The sequence below is a fragment of the Myotis brandtii genome, unplaced genomic scaffold (assembly GCF_000412655.1).
Source record: "Myotis brandtii unplaced genomic scaffold, ASM41265v1 scaffold802, whole genome shotgun sequence".
NCBI classification, from domain to species: Eukaryota; Metazoa; Chordata; class Mammalia; order Chiroptera; family Vespertilionidae; genus Myotis; species Myotis brandtii.
This window is the reverse complement of record NW_005371230.1, coordinates 145,311-154,866: the sequence shown is the minus strand read 5'-3', so window position 1 is coordinate 154,866 and position 9,556 is coordinate 145,311.

The window sequence follows — 9,556 nt, the reverse complement described above, 5'->3', positions numbered from 1 at the left end:
TATAACAAGATATTTCAGGTTCATTTTGTGTATTCATAATTCTGCTCACACCTGGAATTAGCAATTTCTCTAAAAAGAGCCCTGATTTCTTTTTATGGGAAATGGTGTTTCAAGAACTCATTCTGCCTTAGCTCTGAGCAGCATAGCCACACCCAGACCCAGCTGTTCCATGAGCAAGATGTTTTGTAGGGTGAATGATTTTCCTCGTTTTCTTAGAATTGTCTTGGTTTTAGCACTGAAAGTCCTGTGCCCCAAGGAAGAAAAAGAACTCATTCTAGATGTTAGGGAGGCTCATTGTTCTGGGTTTGGTCATTGTTTTTTGGCCTTCTCTATGGAGACATATGGGGGGGAAGTCAGTCTTTTATAGAAACAATCACCCAGTAGTTAAATTTTTATACTATGTTCTTTACTTTTATTTTTTTTTATTGATTTCAGAGAGGAAGGAGAGGGAGAGAGAGATAGAAACATCAATGATGAGAGAGAATCATTGATTGGCTGCCTCCGGGATCGAGCCTGCAACCCAGGCATGTGCCCCAACCAGGAATTGAACTGTGTGATCTCCTGGTTCATAAGTTGATACTCAACCACTGAGCCACACCAGAGGGCTGTACTATGTCTTCTTAAAGGCAGGTAACACTTATTTTTAATAGTGCTTTGTAATCAGCTTCGGCATTTGCTTGTCAAAGCCTATTTTGCATTGTTACTGGGTTCAGAGAAATGACTTCTGTGGTCTCAGTTTGATTCATTTTACTCTAATCTATGCCTGTGAACACAGTGGATAAATATGTATACTAGAAAAGTCATACTGTACTACAAGAGTCATAAAGTGAAGCCTTGCCTGGCCAGCATGGCTCAGTGGTTGAGCGTGGACCTATAAACCAGGAGGTTACAGTTCGATGTCTGGTCAGGGCACATGCCCGGGTTGTGGGCTTGACCCCCAGTGTGGGGCTTGGGTAGGTAGAGTGGGGTTGCTTCTCTTGCCTGTTTGCCCAAGGTGGGTCATTCAGGGCATTTGCTTGTAACTGTACTCTGGGGCAGTTTTACCCATTAAATGTAATGGAAATTAGTTATCAGGAAATAGAATGGTTGTTTTTCTTTAAAGGGGTATGTTTAGCCAACTTAAATTTCCAATAATTGTTTTATTCAGTGCCTGTACACAGCGTAGAGCAGGGGTCCTCAAACTTTTTAAACAGGGGGCCAGTTCACTGTCCCTCAGACCATTGGAGGGCCGGACTATAGTTTAAAAAAAAACTATGAACAAATTCCTATGCACACTGCACATATCTTATTTTGACGGAAAAAAACAAAACGGGAACAAATACAATATTTGTATTTGCATGTGGCCCGCGGGCCATAGTTTGAGGACCCCTGGCGTAGAGTGTAGCCCACTCCAGGAATACAATAATTTTTTATTCAAGCACAATATTTAAAACGATCCCTCATTAATTTAACTGACTTCTCTTCTCTTTTAAAGTGATTAATGATTTGGTAGTATCATTGTGGAATAGAAATTTTATACAGAAAGAGTTCATACTACCTCCTTTATGAGAATACAAATGAAGCATTATAATTAGCATTTCAGTTAACTAAGCAAAGTCGAAGTTAGGAAGGATTCTTGTGATTCTGCTCCCAATTTATGTAAAATGATTGTGATAGCCCAGCCCGGGAGGCTCAGTTGGTTAAGCGTTGTTCTGTACACAAAAGGTTGTGGGTTCATTTCCCAGTTGGCACATAGGTTTCAGGGTCCATCCTGGTCAGGGCACGTACAGGAGGCAACCAATGGATGTTCCTCGTGACAACCATTTGACAGTGTTTCTGAGTGTGGCCTAAGGGTCCATAAATAGTTTAGCAGTTTTTGTAATTTTAAAAATCCAGTACTTAACGTCCTGGCTGGGCCGCTCCGTTGGTTAGAGTGTTGTCCCCATGTGCCATGGTTTGGGGTTCCATCCCTGGTCAGGGCACATACCATAACCCACCAATGAATGCGTAAATATGTGGACCAACAAACTGATGTTTCTTCCCCCCCCCCCTCTCAAAAAAATCAATCAATTAAAAAAAAATACTGTACTTATTCCAAAGACACACCTTAATCTTTCTGAATTAAGACTCTTGGGGGATAGGATCTGGAAATGTGCATTTGAAGAAATTCCCTAAGTGATTCTTGAAAAGTGAGCAGTGTGTTTTCAAGCCGTGACTAGGGGCTTCCTGGTGTCAGCAAGGGTCACTTTCAGGATTCACTGTGTGTATATACCTACGTGCTCAAGCAGGCATCTCTGCTCTCTCTACTTAGAGGTAGATGTCTACGGCACACGGCCTATCTTTAATGTCATGTTTCTTTAGGGAGGAGGCTTTATTCTTTGAATTTCAACACATTTATGTTAGGTAGAAATTGAAGAAACACTTGATCTAATCTAGATCTAGTCTGGGGAAGATAACTCACCAGTTAGAAGGGATGTAAAAGTCAGCCTCTTTGATTTGATTCAATGGAAATGTTCTTTCAATTTTATGCAACTAGTATTTTAATGGCAATAATTCATCTCATACATCTCCATATCTTGTACATGTGTGTTATCTGGGCCACTTTGTCTGGAGCTCAGCTTTTTGCTTCAAGGGAATTATGGAAATAGAGATACCACTGATTCAAATTACCAGTGTAATATTTTTCTGACCAGGGAGTAAATATTTTATCACCAGTTTTTATTTAAAAGCTAGTCAACAAATTAATTAGGAATGGTATTCTGGTATTCCAGGACAGTAATGGAGTATTAAAAATAGTAATTGTTCTCATTACTAAAGATCTCTGTGAAAAAGCCATTCTATGTGACTCATCTAGTTGTTGAGTTACATAAAGGCTTTGAAGCAGGGGCAGCCACACTGGTTCCTTCATCATTTATATTCAGTGGTTTCAGGGAGAACTCATGAGAATATTTTTGTAATATACTTCAATATGTTTGAACTTCAAAACTCTTCTGAAATAATCTCATGGATTGACTGTATACTTGAGTAACTTTTCTTTCATGACATGGGGAGAGCAAAATGTAAAGATATCAGAATAGGAAGGATATTAGAATTCCTAAGTACAGCTTCCCACAGTGTTATGGCTCATCAATTACTCAAATATGAGCGTCCATCAAGAATAGATTAAGCCTTTTAAGCATAGAGTGTGTATTTTATTCACCATTGTCTCTCTAGTACTCAAGTAAGTGGCAGATACACAGAGTCCCCAGGCAATGTTAGATGATTGTATGAATTGATGGAAATATGATTCATATTATGGGAACTTATGCTTTCCCTTATGAACTCAGAATTACAATGAAAGTGATAAATGGTTAGAGAATTTTTATTACACAAATCTTTCAGAAATACAAAAAGCTAATGTCAGTTTTCAATTGCCTTTCCTAAGCCAGTTTGCTTTTCTTCATTCTTCTCTTCCAGCCCTACTATCTGTTCTGTACTTGCCAATTTAGGCAAACTGCTGTCTGCCTGTGTACTTTCAAGTGTATGTTATAATTTCAGTTTCCAAATCTGTGTCTGGTTTGAAATACTAGTATATTTAAATTTCTCTTGTAATCAAATGGAGTGTGTTTTCTAAGGATCTTAACATTGAGTCCTTGACATTAGAAATAAAACACATTTTTCCCCATGAATCTAATTCTTCCAACTGAATGGAAAAGCAGTCTTCAGTATATTAACCTACCTCAAATCCACCTCTATTGATCAGTTAATAGAGATTTTGCCTTTGCGTTAATATTCATTTTTCTTTTAGAAAGCAGATTAGTAACCAGGAAACATTACTAAAGGACTCTGCTTGAGACAGTAAAATGTGAAAGGTCATAGTACTAATCACATGTAATATAACTATAATCATTCTTTGGGGAGGAAGTTAACATGGTAAAAAATTTAGACTATGACTTTTGGAACCATAAGAACAGCCTATATTTGTAAATTGTTTTATAATATTTAAAGTATTTTTACATGCATTATTCTTCTGGAATTGCATATTAATCTTTTAATATAAATAGGGTAGACATTGTTTAAATTAAAATGAATTTCAGAGAGGTGGACATGTTCATTATAACTCAGCAAGAAAATGACAAAGAATCAACTACAGCCTACTTTGGGGGGTCTTAATTGAGTGCTCTTGCCACTATAATATGATATCATATGCTTTTGACATAGTAATAACAGGAGGATTGTGCCCCAGCATAAAGCACATCTTTAAAAATTTTATTTTATTTTTTCCAATCACCATTTCTCCCCTCATAAAGCACGTTTGAATTTCGTATTTGTTGAGAGAAAAGATGTAATTGATATTATACCCTTTCATAGGACCCAGTCTCAAGATCTATCCTGACTGATAATCATCTTATAGAAATATAAACAGAACCTTGATTCCTACATGTGATGCATGCAGGCAGAGTTGGCCTTTAGCCTGAACACAATTCTTTGATAAATGGTGTAATAAGCTACAGAAGTTACTGATAATCTAATTTAACATTCATCTCTTCCCAGGTTCACGTTAGGTAAACTCATGGTAGGGATTTATATTTCTGGAGGCCACACTGGCTTGATTTCACCTAAGTATTTCTCAGGGTAGAGAAGGCCCAGACCTGCCCCTGCCTCTTGCGTCCATTACTCATTTCCTTATCTGGAAATGCCTACCCTGCAGTGTTAGGCTTTCAAGGTTAGTAGTTTAGGGTTAGTTGAAGAGACTGAAAAGGGATCTTTTCCAGGTCATCTTTGCATAGTTTGTGCTTCATATTATGGTCCTAATTTTTTTTAAAAAAAGGCATGAAAATGAAAAAGTATCAATAATATAATAATAAAAGCGTAATATGCTAATTAGAATGGATGACCTTCCGGACAAAAGCCAGGGCTGCGGGGGAAGCCCGGGTCCCAGGTATTGGTGGCTGGAGGGAAGACCAGGTCCTGGGTGCCAGAGGGAAGCTGATGCCAGCAGCAGGGGGGAAAAAGGCCTACTCTTGCACGAATTTCGTGCATCGGGCCTCTAGTAATTTATAATTATTAATGTGTTGCCAGGCATTATGTCTTTTAACTCATCATTTGTACTAACTCAATGCTCACAACCCTAAGAGGTAGGTACTATTGCTATCTTTATTTTGTAGATGAGGAAATGGAGGTAAAGTAAGTTGCCCAAAGTTACATAATAAGTGTTGGAGTCATCAAGTAGGAGAAAATACACCAAAATAACAATAGTGATTATCTCTGGATGATGGCATTATAGATTCATTATTTTTTTCTCACTAGATCAGTGGTCGGCAAACTCATTAGTCAACAGAGCCAAATATCAATGGTACAACGATTGAAATTTCTTTTGAGAGCCAAATTTTTTAAACTTAAACTATATAGGTAGGTACATTGTTAGTAACTTAATTAGGGTACTCCTAAGGCTTAGGAAGAGCCACACTTAAGGGACCAAAGAGCCGCATGTGGCTCACGAGCCGCAGTTTGCTGACCACGGCACTAGATTATTGGTTTAGTATAAAAAAATATAACTCAGAACAGCCAGATGAAAGATATGTATAGGGCAAGCTATGGGGAAGGTATGTGGAGTTCCATGCCCTCCAAACATGCCACTCTCCGGCAGCTCTCTGAACCCCGTCCTTTTGGGGTTTTATAGAGGCTTCATTAAAAGTACAATTGATTAAAACATTGGCCATTGGAGATTTCCATTTAATTCTTTATATTTATAGTATAGAATGTGTCTCTGTTCTTTGTATAATTGGAAATAGCATTTGAAAAAGAAATTAAAGCATGTTTGGAACCTAGAATAAACAATATGAGAACATTTGTAGGTTTTAATTTTAAAGAATAGCTTCCTTTTCTTATATCTAAAATAGAAATTATACTTGATTGAAAGGGGGAAAAAGACACAAGTAGCTTTACTTCCTATCAGTACAATTTCCTGCAGTGGTAACTGCTCAGTATGTGTGTTGGACAATTTTCATTTATCAATAAGGAAAGCAATCACTTTTAGTTCATGATTAAACATTATAAAGCACAATCCAGGAAGTGGCTTCTGATCCAGCCAGGTTTTGTTTAAATACTTCACCAGCAATAGAAAGTGTAAAGGCACATGCACGGTAGAACAGCTTCAGGATATGTACACTTTCCCTCTGTAAAGTATAGCCTCAAAGCAAAAATATTTCAAGAAAGATGTTTTATTTTGTTGTGTCCTACTCTGGTTGCTTAACTTTTCAATCCTGTCTTGCTTCCACTTCCACCATTCCTTTCCCTTCGGAAAACCAATCAGCCATCTAACCAGCCTACCTCCCAACCAACCGATTAGCATCAATTTGTTGAAAGCTAGTAACATTTTGGATTTTATTAGGGGTAATAGCTACATATGGCAGTATGTGCCAGCCATGCGGCTGAGTGCTTTTAGGAGTGAGCAATTACAGACTAGATGCCCACAATTTGAATATGGCTTGTGGTTTGGCCCAAACAGTGTAAGCAGTGTTTGGATTGATAATGAATTACTTTGAGATATCACCTAAAATTCTTTTTAAAAAAATATATTTTATTTATTTCAGAGAGGAAGGGAGAGGAAGAGAGAGATAGAAACATCAATGAGGAGAGAGAATCATTGATTGACTGCCTCCTGCATGCCCCACACTGGAGATCGAGCCTGCAAATCTGGGCACATGCCCCTTACCAGAATCAACCCAGGACTCCTCCGTCTGCAGTCTGACACTCTATCCCAGTGATGGCGAACCTTTTGAGCTCTGTGTGTCAGCATTTTGAAAAACCCTAACTTAACTCTGGTGCCGTGTCACATATAGAAATTTTTTGATATTTGCAACCATAGTAAAACAAAGACTTATATTTTTGATATTTATTTTATATATTTAAATGCCATTTAACAAAGAAAAATCAACCAAAAAAGTGAGTTCGCGTGTCACCTCTGACACGCGTGTCATAGGTTCGCCATCACTGCTCTATCCACTGAGCCAAACCAGCTAGGGCTCACTTAAAATTCCTGATTTCCATTCTTTGGAAAAGAATTGGAACACCTAGCTGCACAGCAGTAGTAACCCCTTAACTCATTTATATTCCTTACCAGGCTCCTGTTACCTTTTTTCTTTTCCGGACCCCTGAATTATTTTATTTAATCCTCAGAGGTGTCAGCCCACTTAAGCTAGAGAGGAAGTGGCTGGGTCAGGGATCTACCATTAGGAAAAGGTGTTGTTGGGCTTGGGAGCGGTGTGCTGGCCACTCTGCCTGCCGCCCTCAGAGCTCTGTGTCGTGGCTACTCACCTTCCAGGTTGGGCATGACTTTTGTTGCGATGTCACCACCTTAGTTAAATGAGATGGTTTTTCATGTTTCTTAGTCCTCTGTATCTTCCTAAGGTGGAATAGGTGTGATTCCTTCATTGCTTTGGTTTTAAGTAAATTATGTTATGAGGCCGAGGCAGAATATGATTGGTTTGAAAGGAGCCATGATTTTGAGAGCATAATTTAAGGATGAGAATGTTTGTCATGAGATCCCAGTAGATGGTCAGATGCTGAGAATATTTGCAAAGACTCAGCCATGTGACAGCTCCATGTGGTTAGTGTTGGTGATTGGGGGTTTGTTTTCCTAGGATAAATGACTATTTCACTAGTTTTACAAGGAATTATACCTATCACTCCTTCACATCTGTAAAGAGGTTTTCTTTTAAAAACAAATGTATTTTTAAAATTAAATGTATAAGTATATATGAGGGAGAGAGGCACTTTTTTATTTGCGTATTCCAGTAATGGACACGAAAGGAATTACAAGTCAGGCACCGGTTGTTCTAGCCCATCTGTGCTCCCACAGGAAGCAGCACAGTAAGCAATGTCATATTTATAAACAGTGGACAATGTGGAATATGTCTTGGCCAGGGTCCAGGTTGTTCCTGGTTGCTAATGGTGTCAGAGTACCCAAGTCTCTGGGTATGGATTCTCTGTGGGTGTGGTTTCCTCAGGAGACGCTCTGTAGCTGTAATACACGCCAGTTGCCTTAGCTTTGACACAGACTCGAGTGCATTATGGCTGTAGACTAAAAGCTGATGTTCAGGAGTAAACAGAAAGCTGATATATTCTCAGGAAAGGGCTTTGGAAATGGCATGGACTCGTTGATGCTGGGGATCTAGTTATATATGTATATTAGAGACAAGCTCTAGGGTTTTGTTCAGCATTTCTGAAATGAGCATTTACATGTTGAGACCTCTCATTTTCTTTCTTCAGAGAACTCACTGAGTGATTAAAAATGATCTTGACAAGCTAGGTTTTAAGCTAGGTTTAAATCTTAACATTAAGACAGATTTCATTTATTTTAATTACATAAAGAATAAGCCATATTTTTTACATGATTTACCAAAGGGGTACTGATTTACTAAAACCTCCTATGAATGAATAGTGTGGTCTGGATACATAAAACTGAAAACAAGAGCTGGTCGATGACTTTGGAAGCCCTAATTTAGAATTAGGATATTGAAGCTTTCTATCCCTATTCGTTGTGGCAGTGGGAAAGGCACACAGACTTTTCTTTCATCTTTCCTAAAACCAGCATTTTAGGAAAGTGAGGGTCAGGCAGAGAGGTAGGCTGTGCCTGAGGAATGAGGCTGTGTTTGTGTAGAGAGGAGAAAGTTCCCATTGCCTTAAAGAATAGGTCTCTTGAGGAAGTCTCTGTGTGCGGAGTTTCTTTTTTCAAATCTATAAATAGAAGGAAAATGAAGGCAGTTTTTGCTCACTGTCCTCTGGACCATAGGAATTGATTCACATTTTGCATTTTCTCCCTCCTCTCACCCTCTCTCCCTTTACCTTCCTTCCTCTCTCTGTTCCTTCCTCCCCTTTTTTTCTTTCCTTCCTTTCTTTTCTCTCCTTCCTTTTTTTCTTTCCCCTCCTTGGGATAAAGATTAGTAAATTGCATGTAGTGATCTGAAAGAAGTGAAGTACTGTATGTAGCGACTAACAGTTGTGTAGGAGTTTAGACATGAGGACATTCTGCCTCCATAAACACTAAATCCTTAAAGAAGGAATTTCCATGCATAGTTCCGCAGTTATTTGTGGCCCATGATGCTTTCTGTTGTCTTCATGTTCTCCGTACATTCAGACTCTCCATCAGGCTGTGGGCTGGATGGAGATGAAGAATCTTGTTCTTTCTAATAAGGGCTGGGACCCCGGGGGATGGGTAGAAAGTAATTCTTAATCAGATGTGGAGAGCAGTGACAACACATGTTTATATGTTTTATCTAAGTATGAAGCAGTCACATGGCAAGAAGTAGTAGAGCCCTGACTAGGGAGACCAAAACAAACAAACAAACAAAAAGGTAAAAAGTAAGAATTAAAAAATTAAGTTTTGAAGGAAGCTGTGAAGATAGACACAAGCTCAGAGTATCTGCTTCTCTCCCAGCCCTTAGAGACAGTTTCCATTTTAAGAACCCAAATTGTGGAACTTCTCAAATACGTGTTATGTGACTTTGGTTTTATCATCTAATTCAGTGATGGCGAACCTATGACACGCGTGTCAGAGGTGACACGCGAACTCATTTTTTTGGTTGATTTTTCT